General features: G+C 33.6%; 1 long non-coding RNA gene across 3 annotated transcripts in view; it reads right to left on the bottom strand.

Annotated features, from left to right (window-relative positions):
- LOC122236538 overlaps nucleotides 1-22186 on the bottom strand; it is a 310323-nt gene that overhangs the window by 142474 nt on the left and 145663 nt on the right. For all 3 annotated transcript variants that reach the window (XR_006214576.1, XR_006214577.1, XR_006214584.1), the window contains exon 3: nucleotides 14922-15005. This is a non-coding gene — a long non-coding RNA (uncharacterized LOC122236538). The remainder of the gene's footprint in view (nucleotides 1-14921; nucleotides 15006-22186) is intronic.

Here is a 22186-nt window from a genome sequence, read left to right as displayed (position 1 = left end):
CTTTCTCTTATTTGTGAATGTATTTGGAACTCTTCTCAAATCCTTTCTACAGGAGCTTTATGCCAACATTTATTATTAAAAAAGAGAAAATAATAAATGTAGAATCAGCAGGATACCACTGGATTTCCTTAAAGATTTGTCTCTCTAAAATCTCTTGTGAATTCCAAGTACGGAACTGACTATAGCAATATCAAAAGATTTGTTGCCCAACTGAAATGTTTTTATATTCATTTCAATATAGAGTAAATGGCCATTCAATTTTGTGTGCTGTTAAAATAAAAACCAGAGACAAGCCTTGAAAATTTCCTGAGCAGACAAAACCAGTTCAGTCCAACAAGCAAAGCTTAATTTGCTGTATTTTGCAAGACTAACTTGACCTGGGCCATTTCTTGTTTATGCCTCTGGAAATCATACGCAAAACTTACACTGTTGCGCAAATTTGACATGTGGCAACCATTAAGCAATTCTTTATCATTTAAGAAAATTCTAATATTATAATCAAAGGCCATGAAGAATAAACCATCATTGCCTCCTCACTATATATGCTGCTGCATAAAAATATAGGTCCAGAGCCTCATTCTACATTTTGGTTTGAAGGCTCTTAAGTTCACGAGGTTTTGGTTTGTGCACAATAAAGCATTTACTAATCCCAACTTTGGTAATTCATTGGTTTTACTTTTACTATTTATGAACTTTTGACATTGCCTATGCCTGTCATGTTTCAGAGTTCTATTTACAATTTCCCAATATAATTTGTGGGTAAGATTATTAATAATTCAAAAATAAATGGAATAAAATGACAATTTAAAAATTTCCAATTTAACTCTAATCCTGATATCAGAAATCACAGAGAAAATGGTAGGACTAGGAGAAATAGAAAAAAATATTTGCAAATAATTTATCTGTTAAGGGGTTAATATCCAAAATATATAAAGAACTCATACAATTTAACAGCAAAACAACAAAAAAACCAAATTAGAAAATGGACAAAGGATCTGAATAGACATTTTTTTTCCACAGAAGACACACAGATGGTCAACGGACACATGAAAAGATGCTCAAAATTACTAACCATCAGGGAAATGCAAATCAAAAATCTAAGATGAAATCACCTCACACCTGTTAGAATGGCTATTATCAAAAAGATAAGAAGTAACAAGTATTAGCAAGGATGTGGACAAAAGGAAACCCTGTACACTGTTGGAATGTAAACTAGTCTGGCCACTATGGACAAGAGTATGGAGACTCCTTAAAAGATTAAAAGTAGAACTATCATATGCTATAGCAATTCCGCTTCTGGATATTTATCCAAAGAAACTGAAAACAATTAATTTTAAAAGGGAGATACAACTCAGTGTTGACTGCAACATTATTTACATGCAATAGCCAACATATGAAAACAACCTAAGGGTCCATCAATGGATGAATAGAAAGAAAATGTGGTATATGTATTACAACAGAATACTACTCAGCTGTAAGAAAAAATGAATTCTTGTCATTTGCGAAAAATGGATTAACCTTGAGGGCATTATGATAAATGAATTAAGTCAGACAAAGGCAAATATCATTTGATTTCAGTTATATGTGAAATTAAAAAAAAAAAAAAAAAGCCAAGCTCATAGATACACAGGATAGGTGGTTGTCAGAAGTAAGGAGTAGGGGATAGATAAAATGGGTGAAGGGAATCAAAAGGTACAAACTTCAAGTTATAAAATAAATAAGTCGTGGGTATGTAAAATACTACAACAACAACAACAACAAAAGTAGCTTTATTTTTGTTATTTCTTCTGATCTTTGGAATGGTTATAGCATATGTGATTGTCCTCAATGACTTCTCATACAAAATCTCATTCCAGTTTTAGTTTTCAATTCAAGAATATGGTTTTAGGAGGCCTGGTGCTACAGTCAATATAAAACCTGATTACATGAAACTGACTAAGCAAATGCAGGGATTGCAATTTTTTATAGTATTAAAGGGAAAATTCTCCAGAATGAAAATTTATTAACACTGTTAAACACCTGTTAGTAAGTAGGTGTATGAAGGGGATATTATAAAACTCCATTTTTAGATAAGAAACAAGTCTGTTCTCTTATTCTAAATTTGAAGAACTGGGATTTTAAAAAAATATATACTTTCCTCAGTAATATCATTTGATATTTGTCACTTGAGTAATCTAAGGCCCAATTATGTTAGCAAGACTGCCATACCAGAAACCTACCTATGGGTGCCATAGACAGTGGTTTCCAACTATAAAACTAATTTTCTACTTTTCAGTGGTCATATTTTATAGCTTAGGTGTTTTTCTCCCTGCCCTCCATCAGGAGTATCTTTTTGTTTGGCTAGAAGTTTTACATTTGCTAGATGGTAGTCTGTCTGTTAGGAATAATAATGGAAGCCTTCATTCATCACTCATCCTGATGAATCTATGTACTCATATTTAGCACCTAGATCAAGTCCCTACAGTGGAAATTATTTTCTGAATCCACTCAGTAATAATCATGCTTTTAAAGTGTAAAATCCTGGACTGATTATTTATTTACCTATATTTAATTTGCATCGTGGCACTGCATTCAAATCAGGAAACTTAGTTCTATCTCAAGGAAAAAAAATGACTGAGAATATTTGGTAGCTTGATTCTCTAAAAAACCACTGAATGAGATTTAAAAATATCTGTTATCTCCTAAGACAGAATATAGCTGCTAATGACAAAATGGCCAGGACAACATACTGAATAGTATTGAGTTTTCTAAGTGTGATATAATATAAAACATGTGGCTGCAAACACATTCTAGGCCACTAAGGAGCTTCTTCATATACTTGGAAGCCCTTAGTCTGGGAAATTCAACTGGACCAGAACACGTGCCTCTAAGGTCCATGACAAAGTAGCACAATCTCTCCTACAAAAAGTAAAATGGCCAAAAATGATCATGGAAGCACTTATGAACAAAACAATAATCTTGCAGAATCCAATGCTTAGAAGGGGTCTTGGCATCATTATCAGATACAGATAGTTTCTTGTAGTTCCTGAAATGCACATTCTAGACCTTAAATTCTGATACTTAATAATGGCAAGAGTGATTAGAAGGACTTGGCAAGATTATTTATAACAGGAATCCAGGAAAATTTTCTTGAATGGTTTTTAATTAGTGTTGAGTCATCAGAAAGTGACTGATGTCAGGTTTTTATTTTTTTTTTAAGTAGTCTTGGAATGCTTTGCAGATCTATGAAAGGTAAAATCTCTTGTAATTAATATGTACCTTGCAGTAATTTTTATGAATCTTATTAGTAGAATGCCATAGATGCTTTTTGAGATATTATGCAGATTCCTCCTTAAATATTTCATCAACTCACAGAGCATATTTTTGTTCTCTTGTCTGTTAGAGTTTCATGTGGCTCCAAAGATCTTAGCTTTATTTTTCCCCCTAAGAATTCCATTTTTTCCCTACTGTTCCTGCACTTCAGGAATAAGAAATACAGTGAAAACCATGTTTGATCTTGAAGAATTTGAATGTATCTTGAATTAAATTTATTATACATAAGTGGCATTTCCTCTTCCTATCATCAGAGGAGAGATTCAAGAGAAACTGATATGGCTAGATTCTGTAAGGACTTAAAAAGTGAGACATGGCCAAGATATACCTAAGAAAGAATTCAGTGTGATATGGTGGAAGTCGGGGTCCAGGAAGATCTTAATAATATTATTAGCTGCATGAAAGATACTGACAAAGAGATGATATCCTAGATACTCTGCCCAGGTTGGAAATAGTTGGAATTTGCCTGCTTGATTTTTGGAATTATTTACAAAGCAGTTATAAATAGAGAATCAACTCTGGAATATTCAGAAGAAATAAAACAAAATGTGATATTATCAATATATAGAATTCACATAAACCCAGAGATAAAAATATCAAGTCAAATTTATTTCATGGCTAGAAACAGAGAGAAACAACAACAAGAACATCAACAAAGCAGAAAGAAAAAAGGGGAAAAAAGAAAAAAAAATGGGGATTAACAAAAACACTATTGTAAAACTCTATGTCCAAAAAACTTCATCCCCCCAGTGCCTAAGTGGCTCAGTCAGTTGAGCATCCGACTCTTAGTATCAGGTCATGATCCCAGGGATGTAGGATGGAGTCTCGTGGTGGACTTTGTGCTGAGCATGGAGCCTGCTTGGGATTCTCTCTCTCTCACTCTCTCTCTGTCCCTCTCTCTGACTTATGCTCTGTCTCTCTCTCTCTCCCCAGAAATAAATTAAATTAAAAAAACCAAACAACAAAAAGTTGTGTCCGTTAGTTATAAACAAAGAGATACTAGCTGCTAATGTCAACACACACACATGCACACAGGCATGCCTGCACACACACACAGAGAAAAAAAAATTGTGAACCAAGTATAAAAGAGAGGCTAGATAAATGACTTAAGGAATTAGAGGAGAATATTACATTAATTATACCTAACAGATTCTGGAAAATAGGTACACTTGTTGCCTAGTTTCCTTAATTAGGACAATTATGGTTTTGTACATATTAATTCAAAGTCCTCTGCAGAAGAAAATCATTGATAGGCTGAACACTAGTTTCCTTTACAGGGGATATTGAGGATGACAAGGCAGAGAATGTTACAGAACTCATCTTATGAAAAATTATATATCAAACAAGTTGGAAAAATTAAAACAAAATTGATGATAAATTCGATTATCTTTTTCTTACTTTTGAAATATAGAATGTATTGAAGTTCCAGTGGGAAAGTGAATAAAAAAGTGTCCTATCTCTGTAGAGAAGAGGGAGAGGCTTAGATATATATTATTTGATAATCTAAAGACAACACATTTCAAATGGTTTAAGTGATCACACTAATGTAATCAATCTGTGAATAAGAAGAAATGAAATAGAGCATAGCAAAGTCTACAGATAGAAAAACAGACCATACGGCTAGAAAACATGAGCATGAACAATTTTTAAAGAGAAGGAATTGCAATATATTTTTCTTCATGCAATATAATATTGGTAACTTTGAGAAAATAAATTTTCTTTGAGAAAATAAATTTGATGAACTGCAATTTTACAGTGGCAAAAGGGCCTCCTTTTCTAGAAATATGAGTCGCTAAAGTGAAGTTTGCTTTCTTCAGGCTGCACTTAACATGTATCTAATGATAATAGTATGATTGCCAGTTCTTTTTCAACATACTTTAGAGAAGTTCTTTAATAGGCTTATTGGCACACTTGACTTTGTTGACTTTCCTGCTTAGTAGAATGACATGATCCAGAAAGAACTGAAAATCTATTAACTCTTTGATTTTTCTTCTTTACATCCAGTGTCCCTTATTCCTGAAAGTACTACATCATCTTCCTAATGTTTTAAGTAGAAATAAGAAATTTCACATACCATTAACTTAGCCTCTCTATAAGTTTGGTTACATCCCTCACAATGATATAATTTTGTTGATTTGTGTATGAATTTTGCTAGTCAGCTATTCAAACTGTTGCAATGACTAAATTGCTCTTGAAATCTAAATAAATGACTGTGTAACAATAGGACACCTAAAATCCAAAGAGGCTTTTCATAACCAAACGTTATGTTTGGCAGAGTTCATCAGCCCATCATTTTGTTTTTCAATTTCCTTTTTTTAAAACTAGTTAATATTTTGGAAATAGAATGTTAAGAATGTTTCTATCAATTTATCTATATTTGCTTCTAGAAATTCCTGTGCTTTCAAGGGATTAATTTGTTTATTGGTCAATCTACTTCTGTATGTGCTTTGCAGAATTTTCTGTTGGGAAAATAACTCTATTATAATATAATCAATGAGATTCATAATAGGTCATAATGGTTTATACTGCCTCTTGAAAATGTTCAGGGTGACTGGAAATTTGGGAAAAATTGTAGACACAGAGTTTTACACGTCTGTGGCAGATCATTTAATCTGCTGTTGTCTTGCTGCAGAAAAGTACACATGCCCCTGACTGTTCATAATGACCTGAGAGAAGTCTGATTCTTGGCCCCAAAGGCTTCCACTTAATAAAATTTACATTCACTTGTGTGTCTATATTTGAGGCAACAGCTGTATTTCCTCTCCTGCCATGAGATACAGTCGAAGGTGGATTTCTGGTGTCACTATTTCAGAAAATACAGTGGATTAATGTCTGTGTCTTGGAATGAGTCTAGAGCAAATCCTGGCACAGGGTGAGTGAGGCAGCCATAAGAAGGAGGCTTTCAGATCTCGGAGTGCAGAAAAAGTAACTGACAGCCCCCCTGTGGTATGCTCTAGAAGTCCATCACTACATTTCTGCTGAGGGCTTATTTCTTACAAATGCTTCCACCTATGGCTGAATGTGGCAGCGAGAGGGAAGCAATCGGGTTCCTGGGACATGCCAGATCTTCTAATGGTGCATTGGCTCAAGGATTCCTTATTGGCTTTGCTGAAACTTCCCTTAGAACTGCATGGCAATAAATCAAGCATTTACCTAACCCTCCTTCCTTCCCTCTCACCTTCATTCAAGGTCAGATCTTCACACCTGACTAACAATTCTCCCAGACATTCTAGGCTCCCTCTCCACTCTCTCTGAAAGGCAGTCCCTTAATAAATGTATTGTGGATCGAATTGCATTTTGGCACCTGCCTCTCAGAGGACTTGAACTAAAAAAGTGTTTGAAAAGCTTGTAGGACACTGTTTTAGAGAGGAGTGATCCTTACTCTACTTAAGAAACTGCTCTAAAAAAATAAATAAACTGCTCTAGGGTTAGAACATGCATGTGTATGTGTGTTGATTATTTTTCACATTTAAGGGTAGGTCAGAGTCTGACTTCTAGCTGGATGAACTTTTTCTTTCTTTTCAAATTATTTTCTTCCTTTGTTTTTGTTAAAAATTTTGTTTGTTTGTTTTTAATTGTTATTCCTGATTTGGGATACTTAGGGCAATTAATCCGGTGTGACTGATGAACAACCAGAGTTTCATCTATAGTTTTCTGAATTATTATGGAGGAAAAAAAAGACTGTTGAAAATATCAGTAGAACAAGAGGGCACAGCTGGGTTCTTAATACCAATCATCTGTGATAGATCACTGACCAAAATGAGTGTGATCTGTAATATTCAAAAGTCCCACTGACGTTCACAAGTATATTTCAATCAATAGAACAGCAAGGAATAGAGTTGTTCGCACTGATTACTTCAGTTATTCAAATAGAATTTTTTAAAAAAAATCAATGATTCATTTCCATAATTACTAAATATGAATCAAGCTTATGAAACTTTACAAGAAATTGTGATTTTTAAATACTTTGTTACTCAGAGTTCATGTTATACTATTCTTCGTATATTTACTTTCCCAGTGTTCTTGCAGAAATACAATTAAAAGCCTTTTTTGGGCAAAACAAAACAAAATACAATTTAGTTTTTAGTTATCACTAAAATGAATTTTGACTAAAATATCTTCCCTATTTTTGCTTCATAACATCATTGAGTCTTTTGCCACTCAAAGAAGTTTTTGAAAAGTTGTTTGGTGAACTGAAAGCATGTCAATCCCACTATCTGAATGGATAAAGTAATCACCTATTTATCAATCAAGGCAACTTCTCATAGTTGTAGCAAAAATACAAATATTCTCATTCTCTATAATAGTTTGCAAGTATATAGAACAAGGACAGGAGACAATTATCAGGTTAAATAAAACAGGCCATTAGCACGGCTTTTGATTTATGCAATGAACGGTTTTATACAATTAGAACAACCTCTAGTTTCACGTAACTCAGGATTTAGTGAAAGTTTGTCTTTCTGTATACACACACACAAACACATATGTATGTGAATGTATGTTAGTATACACAAATAGGATAAACAGAATGGGAGGAAGGAAGGAAGGAGCAAGGAAAGGGGAGATGTCTTCAGCTTCCTATCTTTTCAAAGATTATAAGGTCACATTGTAATGAGGTGAATAAAAAGATGTTCTGAATTCTTCTTGGCCTGCCTATAGATCTTTGTTCATACAGAGTTCATTAAAAGTTTATCCAGACTTAGATACTGAGGTAGGCTTTGGAGATAAAAAAGTAGATAAGAGTTCCCTTCCCTGGAAGAGTTCACAGGTCAGAGGAGGTGAACATGTAAGAAAATATTTAAATTGTAACAACTCTATATTTAGAGGGATTTAATAAGCATATGTTAACTATCCATGTAGAATATTCCAGGCTTCAAGGTATTTGTAACTTTCAAAGACTAACTGGTTAAACCCACCCATTTACTTGTGCATTTATCTAGTACTTACTTTATACATACTTTGTGCCAGGTACTATATTAACAGCAGATACTGCAAAAATTATGTCTCCAAATGAAGATACAGAGACCAGAACAGAAAGTGGTAAATTAACTACAGTGATGTCTACTGAGAGTTAGATTTGGGGAATTACTTGGTATAATGGAGGAGGTAGCAGGGATATCTACTTTACTTTGGGAAATCATAAAAGACCTCACAAACAAAAGACTGGGATTACTGTAAGCTTTTATCCATATTGCTCCTTCTCTATCATTACTTCAGTGTGACTTATACTATGTGACTTCAACAGGCATGTGCCTGAAACTGTAATTCTTACAGAAAACAATGACACAACACTGATTACAGAATACTTTAAGTGTGGGTACAACTGATGAATGTGACTCCATTTTTCCAGGTGTTAGGTTTGCTATATTTATATTTTAGAGCAGCAGTAAATAGTCCAAAAGAATTACTCTTCATGATTAATCAGATTTACCAAAAAGAGTTTGGACATATGAATAGCATGAATATAGCATTGTTATTTTTGTTCCTAGACTTTTTTTTCTATTTTAATAATAGTTTACATTACTGTTTCTACCCTTTGTTTCTTTATACATACCTCTTAAGTGAGAAATTTTACCTTTTTAGGTATCTATTTTTTTTGCCTGTTTTCAAAATGTCTCTAGAACAAAGCACAGTATATACAACTCAAAAGTACTACAATGCTATTTTAATCTAGAAGAAAATAAGCAGTTGATGCACTATAAACTATGTGGTCTAAAGTCAATGTGATTTTAAGAGAGAAACAGCTTCAACTATTGAAAAGTTAAATGAAAGTAACAATTAGAAAATATTGAGTCTTAAAATGTTCCTTTAGAGAGTAAGCATACTTTTAAAATCACAATTATTAGGTACATATTTGCCTGCATTACCCATGTAGTCCTATCTGGAAAATTAGTTTTCTTAAAGTTGTTAATTTACAATAGAGCTTCTAATTACCTTAATGGTATTGCTGAATATTGTTTTCAATTAGAACAGTTTAGCACATTTAGTGGATAGATGTTATCACTTCATAAGGTTCATGCTCAACACTATACCAATGCTTTTTATTAGTATGGCGTTAAAGGTTCAAAAGAGAAGGGAAAATTGCCTCGAAGCCAAACTTTGTCTTTTAAAAAAGTTTCTTATAGCTAACTGAGGAGCAAACCACTGTTTTTGTTTTATGTCAATACTTTGTTAATTTATTTATGAAACCTGAGGAAAAAATAACATAGAGTCTGGATTAAAAGTTTGTATCTACCAACAATATGGAAACATACTTAAATTAAGCTGAACTACTTATGGGCATCTACCATTTGATTTGATTTTTACCAAATGTTTAAGGAGCCAGTTCTAGTAACAGACATCCTCCCAGGTGCAATGGATAAAAATATAAATAAGATAACTTCCTGGCCTAAGTGGTACATATTCTGGAAGAGAAGAAAGAATGTGTAAATAAGCAGACTTCAGAATACTAAATTTTATCTTTCTAATATAGTTTCTCAAAACTCTCTTAATTGGAGTTTTTTTCTTTATCTTGATAAAAAGTTAGATGATTTTAAAAAACAATAAACTAAAATAAATGAGTAAGGAAGTGCATCATCTAACAAAACATTTAGCAATAATGAATGACAGTTACAATGCCATATATTTTAACAAGATTACAGATCCCTGGATACACTAATTCCTCATAAATATAGTCTATTAACTGTCCCACCCCTGTATTTGCCATGATAGTATTATGTTGTAGTGGTGTTTGCTGATTTTCAATTACTGTGAATAATACAGATTTAACTTCATTTGCTAAAATTCAAATTATTCCCCACTCCCTACCCAACAGTTAGGTCTCCCTACATTTTTCGTGAAAGTCTATGCTAACTCACACATGTTCATGCAAACACACACACACAGGGAAAAGAGAAGTGGAGTGAAGGAGCAAGAGAGACTGAGAAAGAGCAGTATTTAATCTAGGATATCTTCAACAGAAATGCATATTTGACACAGAGAACTTAGAGATATTAGTTACATTTTGGGTTTGAAACCTAGTCTTGCCCTTGGCTGTATGTTTTTGTTTTTGTTTTTCTCAAACTTACTGTCTACTCAATGGAGTCAAAGTGTTTCAGGATGTAAGTGTCAGTTTTAAAAATCAAGTGCCAAGAGGGCTGCACCGTGGTCTGCAGAGCCACTCTCACTAAGCTCTTGGCAAGCTAAGTCATGGCTGACTTGGAAAAAAATTAAGTAAATTAAGTAAAAAGAAAAATAAAAAGAAACTGCCTACATGCACCCTTGATGCAGTATTATCAACAACAACCAAATAATGGAAACAGCCCAGATGTCCATCAACTGATTACTAAATAAAGAAGATGTGGTATAGCTATACAATGGAATATCACTCAGCCTTAAAAAAGAATGAAATCTTGCCATTTGCAACGACATGGATGGAACTAGAGAGTATTATGTTAACCAAAATATGTCAGAGAAAGACAAATACCATATGATTTCACTTATATGTGGAATTTAAGAAACAAGACAAATGAGCATAGAGAAAAAGAGAGAGAGAGACAAAGAAACTGACTCCTAACTACAGAGAACAAACCAGAGGGGAGGCGGGTGGGGAGATGCGCTAAATAGGTGATGGGAATTAAGGAGTGCACTCGTGATGAGCACCGGGTTTTGTACGGAATTGTTGCATCACTACGTTGTACACCTGAAACTAATAGTACACTGTATGTTAACTAACTGGAGTTTAAATAAAAACTTAAAAAAAAATAAAGTGCCTAGAAGAGGGCCTGGTATATTGCAAGTGTACACAGTATATTGTTTCTTTACTATAAGTGCCATCAAACTACAAGTATCTTTATAAAATTCAACAAATCTTAAACAAAACAGGAAAGGTGTGCAATTGTTTTGTAACAAATACAAATTTGTACATAAACAAATACAAATGCTCTGAAATACTAGAAATCTTCCTGTTGTCATAAGTAGATATGATGTAAGTTAGAATGTGATATGAGTAAGTTGAACATTTTCTATGTTAAAAGAGAATACATTATAAAAACTGGATACTGCACAGGCTGATGATAAGCCAAACATCTCAGAGAAAACTGCCTATAAAAGAAAATGGCAGAGCCCAAGGTCAAGCAAAGAATAACCAAGAGCACACATCTGATAATGAAGTTCCATTCCCTCAGTGGTTCCACACACAGGATAAGAGAAAACAAAACAGGATCTGAAAAAAACCAAAAAGTACTATGATGGATTAAGTACAAAGTTTATTTGATACCGATAATTTAAAAAAGAAAGCAAAAGACCATCTCTAAGGAATATAGAAATAACAAGTAAACTGCCTTTATCAGAAAACCAAAGGAAGCACCGACATTTATACTGAAATCCCAGGGCATTTTCATTAAACCCAACACAACACAAAACAGAAATCATATATATAAATGTTGCAAAGGAAAGTCATCATTTACTGAAATAATATACGGAAACCAAGATAAATTATTGCACCGTTTAAGTACGTACTTTATCATTAAAGGAGATCACTGTAAAAAAATGTCAAAATATTTCCAGCATGTAATAATGAATTATCAATGTAATAAACAAAAAAATCATTAAAATAACAATAAAACATAAATTAGAGTGTATGACAGTGTTTTTTAGCCCTATCAAAAACTATCAAAATTTTGATGTTGCCATTTTTTGTTAGAAAACAATGGTTTTATTGCTTTATTTTTTAATGTTTCTGATCACCAGATACTCAAGACATCATTTCAAAGTTTGCTGGATACATGCTTTTTATTTTCTTGGAATAAAACAAAAATACTGATTTTTTAAAACCAATCTTTTATTATTATTTTTTTAAATTTTACCAGTGATTTATCCTACTATGAAGATGCATATTTCCCAATAGAACTTACCCATTTTGGAGAGTTTTTCTCTTAACTAACATTGAATAATTTAACAGTTTTATTGTTTGTTTGTTTATTGATTGATTGAGAGGGCTTGTGCACGAGTGGGGGAGGGACAGAGGAAGAGGGAAAGAATCTTAAGCAGGTTCTAAGCCCAGTGCAGAGCCAGACTTGTGGGGCACAATCTCATGACTGTGAAATCATGACCTGAGCCAAAATCAAGAGTCAGATACTTAACCAACTGAATCACCCAGATGCCCCTATTAAACTTATTCTTGATACGAAATCAAATACAAATAATTTTGCCCCAATTTTTTTCCTGAAATAAAACTGGAATAGAGAAGATCAACTATGCTACAATGTTACAAAAATGGGCATGAGTACATGATAAAATATTTTTAAAAATTTAAAGTTATTTATTTTGAGAGGCAGAGAGAGCAAGAGGGGGAGGGGCAAAGAGAGGGTCAGAGAGAATGCCAAGCAGGCTTCATGCTAACAGTGTGGAGCCTGATGTGGGTCTCAAGTTCACAAACCAAGAGATGGTGACCTGAGCTGAAACCAATAGTTGGACACTTAGCCACCTAAGCCACCCAAGCCACCCAGGTGCCCCAACAAAATACAAGATTTCAAGTGCTATCATTATACAATAATGAATGACACATCGTTGCACAGTATATGGGATATTATTTTCATAGTTGCCCATCCACTGTTCCTCTCTGGATTTGTGGAGTACACAAATGCGCCTATACATTGTGTATGGCTGTTTCCTCCTAACACACTCATTAGTTCACATTAAAAATTGCATTTTGCTGAACAAATGTTAATTATGAAAATAATTACTGTAGTCAAAATTAATATTTTGTTTTCTTAGGTATAAATGCCTTTTACTATGAGTATCTATTTGTTTACAAATATCTGAGAAGTCCCAAATGCATTACCCATAATTTGTTGCAAATAAAATCTAAATGAGACTACAAAGTTTTTCAAATGTTATACCTTCCAATTAATACAAAATAAGCAGATATTTTCAACTGAATTATGTGCTAAATAGATCTTAGTCCACAAGAGATTCATCACATTTATCCTTATTTAATACAACCACCTTAATTTACCAAAATTAAATTACTTGCCATATTATTTTCAACATGTAATAAGATTATTGTAAAACAGCAAGGTATCGTAAAATGTTTATGGAGGTAACAGAATTAAAGAACAAATGATTCTATTATTTCTGCCTGTATTTGTACACACAGCATTGATAAAGAGTAATTCCCTTTACCTAGACAAGAAGGTTGAGCTAAGTGATCAGAAGTATATTACTATGGGTTATCACCATACATCTGTAATTTAATGGCATGTCACTGGTGTGCTATTAAAAATGGATGCATTCTGGGGGTTCCTGGGGGGGCTCAGTCGTCTAAGCATCGACTTCATCTCAGGTCATGATCTCACACTCCATGAGTTTGATCCCCCCTTTGGGCTCTGTGCTGACAGCTCAGAGCCTAGAGCCTGCTTGAGATTCTGTGTCTCTCTCTCTCTACCCCTTCCCCACTATCTCTCTGTCTCTCAAAAGTAAATAAACATTAAAAAATTTTTTTAAATAGATGAATTCTGCACTGAACCAAAATACAACAATTTGTTAAGCACCATATTTTTTTTTTAAATTTTTTTTTTCAACGTTTTTTATTTATTTTTGGGACAGAGAGAGACAGAGCATGAACGGGGGAGGGGCAGAGAGAGAGGGAGACACAGAATCGGAAACAGGCTCCAGGCTCCGAGCCATCAGCCCAGAGCCTGACGTGGGGCTTGAACTCACAGACCGCGAGATCGTGACCTGGCTGAAGTCGGACGCTTAACCGACTGAGCCACCCAGGTGCCCCTGTTAAGCACCATATTTTAAGGATATGTTAATATATCCTAAATTTACAAGTACAAATCATAGTTTAAAAGTACACGGCAGTTCTAACAAATATATGAAAGCTAACAAGGCCCAGCTTATAGATCTTAATTACAGACTACATCCTTTATCCTATTTGTGGCCATACCGTTTTTAATTAATTGCCCTCAGTTCATACTTGTTTGAAATTAAGTTCATGATGCCACCTTTTTTTGTAATTATTTTAAACCATTTGCCTGTTTTTTGCTCATTCTATTTTTTATTTTTTTATTTTTAAAAGGACATTAAAAATAGATTTTTGTCATACTTACATCTATCAATATGGCATGACTTTGAATTTTTATATAGCACTCTAATATTTTTGAATGACTTTAACTTTGATCAAGACTTGTTGCTTTTCTTTTAAAATTTTGAATATATGTAATTTTCAAATTCCTTGAAGAATGTATACTGTCATTCTAATGTTTATTAATAATTTTTTTGTCTATTTGGACAAAGAGTATGTATTAAACCTTAGTTATATAGAAGTCTCTCTTCCAGCTTCTGAAACTTGAGCTATAAACAAATACTGTTCTCATGAAGATAATAAACCATTATACAAACTCATGTTCATTACTATACATTCTTATACATTTTAAAAATTGATCTGTGTTATATAGAAACAGGAAGCATATCATGGGGAAGAATGTAATGGGGATTATTATCTTAAATAAGAGGGATTCTCTAAAGGATAGTAACTTAGGAGAGATCAAACACATTAGGAAGCAAGTCATAAAAATATCTGTAAGGACAGTGTTGCAGGATGAGGCTACAGCTAATATACGGACCTTGAAGCACAAACATGTCATCTTCTCCCTTAGAGTAACATGCTGAAGAATAAACAGGTAATTTCAAGACCAGGGTAGAGTAAGCTAAGGGATAAAAAACAGAAATTGAGTTAGATTATTAAACTAGGATGAAGGGACCAAATATATTTGGCTATTGTAGGGTATCGCAGACTATGGGTCTGGAGTTCTCTCTTGTCCAGCAAGAGAGCAGATGCAGAATTGAATACGAGAGAGGCCACTGTCCGAGAGGAGACAAGAGCCCCAACAGGGGTTTCATCTCTGTATTTATTGAGCTCACAAGATATCACCCATGTGGTGAATGTAAAGAAAACAAGATCTTACACATCTGAACATGGAGAAAACAATCAGACAGTAATCATTAACATGTGTGTGTAAGCAAAGGGTCTGGGGGCAAGTGGAGTTTGTAATCAAATTATATTGGCACCAGATGGAAAGTAATTTCCTGCCGGTGATATAACAAGTTACTCACGATCCAGTTACAATAACTTGCTAGCTAACCTTGGGCACTTTTGCCCCGGGGTGGCGGCTTTCTGCCCTAAGCTTTCTTCTAACCCATTTATGTAAGTAGAACCTATTTTCCCACAGTAGAGAATGGAGCTTAACCTTAAGGATAACAGAAAGACTTGGAGAAATTTGAATCTGAAAGTGGCATAGTTAAATTCATGATTTCAGAAGGGCATTTTTACTGTTCTGCTATAAGTAAAAGCTACATGTGGAAGCTACTAGCCACATGTAGCTCTTTAGATTTCAATTCATTTAATTAAAACTAAATAAGATTAAAATTTCACATCTCTAGTCCCACTAACCACAATTCAAGTATTCAACAGACACATGTTGCTAGTGGCTACCATATAGGGACAGTATGGTTACTTTCATCATTTTCAATAGTTTTAGCATTGCAGAAAGGGTTATCTCACAGCCCGAATGAGAGACAGTGGATTGACTGAGGCAATAATGAGAAAAGTGATGAGAACCGAGAGGCTGAATGGAGAATTCAAGTTTCCTTTTGAATACAGAAGGCCTGAATTACCTACTATGTATGTATAAGGAGATTTATGTGGTCATTTTTATCTACAAATCTAGAATACAGGGAACAACATTGGGCTAGAGCAAAAATTTGAATAATCAATATAATTATATAACCAAAAGACTAGATACAATCACTCCAGGGAATGGAGTTAAACAGAGTAGCAAAGATCTCCATCCAAGAACTGACAATGGGGAACATCAAAGAAGCTCAGGAATTTCAAGAAATTTCAGAAAGATATGAGTCATATTCCTGGGGAGTTGAAAATTAGCCAGAACAGGAAAAAAACATTTGGGAGAACTCACAGGATATCTTGGAAATAAGAGTTTCATGAAGGACAGAGTTAGCAACTATTTTAAATGCTGCTTAGATGTGGCCCAGTGGAGACCAAAAGTGATGACAGAGGAGCTGTTTTAAATAAATAGTACTGAATAAAGTTGATTCAGAAAAGATGGAGAAGCACAATTCAAGAGCAGAGACAAGATTTCTTAGCAGCACTTCTGAACGTGAAGAGAAGAAGAGAACTGAACATAACTGAAGAGTTCTGTGTTGTAAATTTTGTAATTAGAATTTAATTTTTAAAATTTATTTTGAGAATATTGCCAAGTTTTTATAAGATGAGTAGAATTATTTAATTAAAAGTTGAATATTGTTAAGAACAGAGCTTGGGAAGGTGATAAGAAAAAGAAATCAGTGGAAATGAGGAAATAGAAAATGAGGAAATAGAAAAAAGGGATAGCATAGGGTGTGGATGCCAGATACTGAAATATTTAGTGGTATGAAATGAGAAAATTACAAATAGTTTTGTTTTCCAGTCTCAATACAGAGCCCAACTTTAATACCAATTAGTAAGAGACACTCTACAGAAACAAAATCCACTCCAATACCTGGGCAATCCCAATGCCAGCACATGCATGTTCTTAGGACTCCTTTTTCACGCTGAAAAGTATTTCAGATTCAGAGAGACAAGAATTGTGTGCAGAATGAATTAACTCAGGGAATACTAAGTTTTATTGTCTCTAAGCCTATAAAATCCACTAGTCCTGTGTTTGTAGTGCATATATTTCAGGTTCATTCACAATAAACAATCTGGAGGAACTAGACATATCCTTTTAAAGCAGTCTTAGATCAGTAATCAGTACTTGTTAAACCCTGTAGGGCACTTGTTTATTGTTCAGCTACTGAATTCCACTGGTCAATACTGACAAGGAATTCTGGTGAAGATTAAAAGTGCCTGATGCACACCTAAGGAGGGCAAATCATGTTTCTGCTTCCTGCTTCCTATCCCACCCCAGTGTACACTTTAATCCTATGTGGTGTCATTTGCCTCATGTATCTTAAGTATCTTCCTTCATTAGTATTAAAATATTTATGCATTATTTTATAGAAAGCTATAATCTTTCTACCATGTCAATGATCACAGGATTTGAATCATATGATAAAAATCAGAAATTCATTCATTCAAACAACGAGAGAGAGAGAGAGAGAGAGAGAGAGAGACCTCATTTCATAGGTCTCTTAATAATCTTTTACCAGTTGGAATATTGGTTTTGTTCTTGTATTAAGAGATACTTGTACTTTTTTACGTGTGTTGATGGAAGCATTCTATCACATGGTAATTTAAGGCCAATTTGACCTCTTTTTCTGGCTAATCTTATTCCATGAGTATCACATTGAGGACTTCAATTTAATCTTTCCAAATGCTTTCTCATCCTAGATTTTTTTTCATCTCTATATTTGCTTTGTATTTAATTATACTAATAATCCTATAAAACCTTTGTTATACTGCATAACAGCATTAGACAAATGTTTGATACAGATAAATAGTTACAATTAGAATATCATTTTCCATTCCTCTTCCACAGAAGTAACTTTTACCCATTAACTATACAATTGCAGTGTTTAGGTTGGTAATTAGAACATATGGTTCAGTAGATGATGCATAGTAATATTCTAAGATATAATAAAACAGTTTTCACCAATAAAAACTTGGAGATGTTACTGTGAAACACTGCCCCATTGATCTCACCTGAGGATACAATCATATTGCCCCTATTTCAACCAGTTAAAAGGAAATTCCCTTTTAAATTATTATGTTCAAGTCATTAAAGACAATAATAAAAGCCACATAGCCATAGGTTAGTTTTACCACAAGACTTGCACAAACCTTTCTCACCCTATCCTGCCCTGGATGGATATCTATAATCCTGATCACTGACTATTAAACTTCAGATTCTTTAGTGATAAATATATCTAATATAGGGTAAGAGCACAAGCCCTCAATTTGATTTGTTGTATTAGAGACATTCTGTGAGTCTTGTGATGCATGTAGTCCACACACAAATTCTTCCACTGTTTCCACAAATTTTTCCAAACTGTTTGCAGCCTTGACAAGCCTCCTTGGAGGGCTCTCCCTCTAATCTCTAACGTTCATATTTTCTACTTGCAAATCTTTTTCCTTGTTATACCAAACCTCTAGAACTGCCACTTTGACTTGACTCCATATTCCAAGACCAGTCCCAAAGGTGCCATTTTTGGTTGGCCTGTTGAGGCAGGGGCTGTCCAATTTTCCCCATATGTTGTTGCCATCAGATGCTGATGGCACATGTGTATCTGAGTAAACAATATGCTATCCAAAGTATACGCTGTCATATGAAACTGTTAACCAGGCATATTTTATTTCTAAGAGTTTGAGTCTGGGTGTGTCAGAAGCCTTCATGCAAGCTATCCTTTAGAAAATCCATAGGACAGTCACTAGTGATATGCTACCAAAATATCACCACTCTCCTTAAGCAACCCACGTTTTGCTTTCTTTACATTTCAGCTCTTCACATTCACATTTAGTGTAATCAGAAGAGCACAGTGAATGCTTCTCCTCATATTCACATATTTGCTTTCAACTGTTATACTCAGGCAGCTGCCTCAGCAAAGCCTCATCCTGATTCACAGACATATAGGATACAGATGCTTGGCTCTTCAGCATCTTGTATCCTAAGTGACATAAAGATATTATCTTTCTCAAGTTGCCTGAAAAATAATCATAACAAATGTATCCCCCAAACTGTGAGGTGAATACAAAATAAATTTCTTATGTTCACATTCCATACACCAGGAGGCTCCCCATTTCTAAAGTCTACACTTGAGGATGTCTTTGCTGTAAGGTTGAGGATGTTAGATACATGCAAATGATACTTCTCTTCTGACCTATCATCAACCAATTTCTCATGGTTTCTAACTTTAGAAATAAAAGATTATTCATTTGATAATTTTATTAGTTTCCTATTTATATTCTAACAAATTAACCACAAACTTCATGGCTTAAATTTAAATTAAAACAACATACATTTATTTTCTTACACTTCTGAAGGTCAGAAGTCTGAAATGTGTTTCATGGGGCTGGAATCATGGTGTCAGTAGGGTCGGTTTCCTTTTGAAGGTTCTTGCCTTTTCTAACTTCTGGAGACAGACTTTATTCATTGACTGAAGGTCCTTCCATCTTCAAAGTCATCAATCATATCATTCAAAAATCTGCTTTAGCCATTACATCTCCTTTTTGGCTCTAACTCTTCCTCTTCTTGTCTCCCACTTATAAGGAACCTTGTGATTACAGTGGGACTCATTTAAAAATCTTCAACTTGAGCATATCTATAGTCTTCTTTGCTGTTAAAGGTCACATATTCATTCACAAGCTCTAGGGATCAGCATGTGGGATCTTTAGGGAAATAATATTCTGCGTACCACAAAAGACATATTGGAACAATGGGAAAATCCTAATGAGGAGAATTTCGACCATATTTATCTTCAAGATAGTTTGCTTCACTTAGGACATCCCCTTTCATTCTTTCTAATCATACGGTCTTGACAGGATTGTCAGGAACCTGAATTATTGCTTATAATCATTATTGTGGGCTTTCTGTCAATCTGATTCTGTGTTTCAAAATGGTTTCCTGCATATAAGACTTCCCTTGTATTTAAAAATAGAATATAGTATCTGTCTGTAGCTGAATCTTTGTCATTGCTTTTTCTAAAAACTATTCCTTTAAGTCTCTCTTTTTTCCTTGTCAGGCAATTTTAAAGATGAACTAATTTTCTTAAAATATGCAATTTATCTAGATAGTCATCATTCTAGGAATATCTAGTCCAAGTAAAATTAATAGGAAAAAAAAGAGAAATTTTGTTAATACTTTAAATATAACATTTTGTTTTTGTTTTTTTCTAAAACAGCAAATTGAGAAGTAAACTTAAATATAATCTTGTTATTAGAATGATAGATAAGAAAAAAAATATTGGTTATCAGTTCACAAAAAAACCATGAATATGATACAATATGATGTAAATATGATTTTAAATCTCAATTAAAATATAGAGATATAAGATGAATATTAACAAGTTTTTGTAATATAGCTAATTACAGGGTGAATCTTTAAACGAATTATGTTAATTTAATAATTTCATTTAAAACAGCTCTGTCTTCCTGATTTCTACAGACCACCATGTAAAAATTATATTCTAGTTGTTGTTGTTTACAAGATTAGGGTTTTATTTCTCAGGATTTAGTTATTTTTATATTGTTTTCCATTGGATTTATGATTAATATCAAGATCCTTAGTTAAGTTTAAAACATTAGATTATTACTAAATTGAATTAAATTATGATCAATCTGCAGAAACCTGGTATATGTCTGGGAAAGTAAAAACATAAAATGTTGATCATTTATATTAATTTATTCCTACTTCTCAATCTTTCATTATAGAAAACTATAGAGTAACAGGAAATTTAAATATTTTTAGATACTGTTAATATTTCTGGTTTTGAATTACATTTTGTAAATATGAAATCTGTTCTCATAGGGAGAACATTTCAATAGTTCCTGGTTTTCTGTTTTCTACTTTTTTCTTGTGTTTGTTATAAATAAAAATAAGTTACTTTGGTTAACGTATTAGTATTTAATATGTTTGAGATTCTACTAGGTGAAAGAGTTATAATATACATGAATACATAGAAAAGAAATATGATATTTCTGTTTTGTAAGTATTCCAACTTGTTGAGATAACATATTATAATACATATATTCTCTACATATTATGCTGATAAAGATAATTATATTTAAAAGTGGGATATTTTAAGTGTATCATCAGTATTTATAATTATACATTGGTGTATGTCTAGCCACATACACATAGAGATGTTTGGTAACAAACAAAAAAACAAAAAACTTGTATTTTCACATGGATGATATACAACAGGAAGCAAATAAAGAATTTGAGTTTCCTTCTATAAAATGGCGAATTTATCCTGTGTCCACAGAACAGTTTGTATTTCATCACGAAACTGTTATATTTGGGGTGCCTGAGTGGCTCAGTCAGTTGAGCGTCCGATTTCAGCTCAGGTCATGATCTCACGGCTTGTGAGTTTGAGCCCCAAGTTGAGCTCTGTGCTGACAGATCAGAGCCTGGAGCCTGCTTCAGATTCTCTGCCCCTCTCTTGCTCTGCCCCTCCCCCTGCTCATGCACTGTGTCTGTCTCTCTCTCTTAAGACTAAAACAAAAAAAAAAATAAAATAAAAAAAGAAATGTATATTAAATTTCCATATTACTTTTTAATTATTTAAAAGGAGTTCATAAAAGTTGTTATCTATTATTGTAGACTTTGAAAATATTACCTATGGGCTGTTTTGATTCTGAGAAGGTATATCCATATCTTCTCTCCTCTGATAACAAAGTTTCTAAATTCAGAGCACCAAAACCTATAAGATGCATTTTACATGTAAATTCTTTATGAGATGCCTGGAATGGCCACTAAGTAACAAAAAAATTTGTTTTTCACTTCACTAAAGATAAAAAAAATGTGTTTGATATTCTAAAATTATAATTCAAAACTATACTAAGTACTTTTTTTTCCTTTTAACAAATTTTAGAGAAAAAGACACTGATTTGACTTCTTAGCCAAATAAGATGGAATGAATCTACATCAACCTAATTCTACCTCTGATTACATCTAAAATTCTGGACAAAATAACAACAAACTCCTTGAGGACTCAAAAAACTAAGTAACAGGCAGATATAAGAGAAACCAAAACTGAGGGACCTGTACTGTGGTAAACTTACACTGTCTTTTTTCTTCTTCTCCTTTATCCCGCCTCGTTTATCTACTGATTTTTACCTGTGAATGAGCCAAATCCTGGAAATGGTCAGTGAATGCAGATAACAAAAAATCAG

This window comes from Panthera tigris, chromosome A1, assembly GCF_018350195.1.
Source record: "Panthera tigris isolate Pti1 chromosome A1, P.tigris_Pti1_mat1.1, whole genome shotgun sequence".
Classification (NCBI taxonomy): Eukaryota; Metazoa; Chordata; class Mammalia; order Carnivora; family Felidae; genus Panthera; species Panthera tigris.
This window is presented reverse-complemented; position numbering and strand designations above follow the sequence as displayed.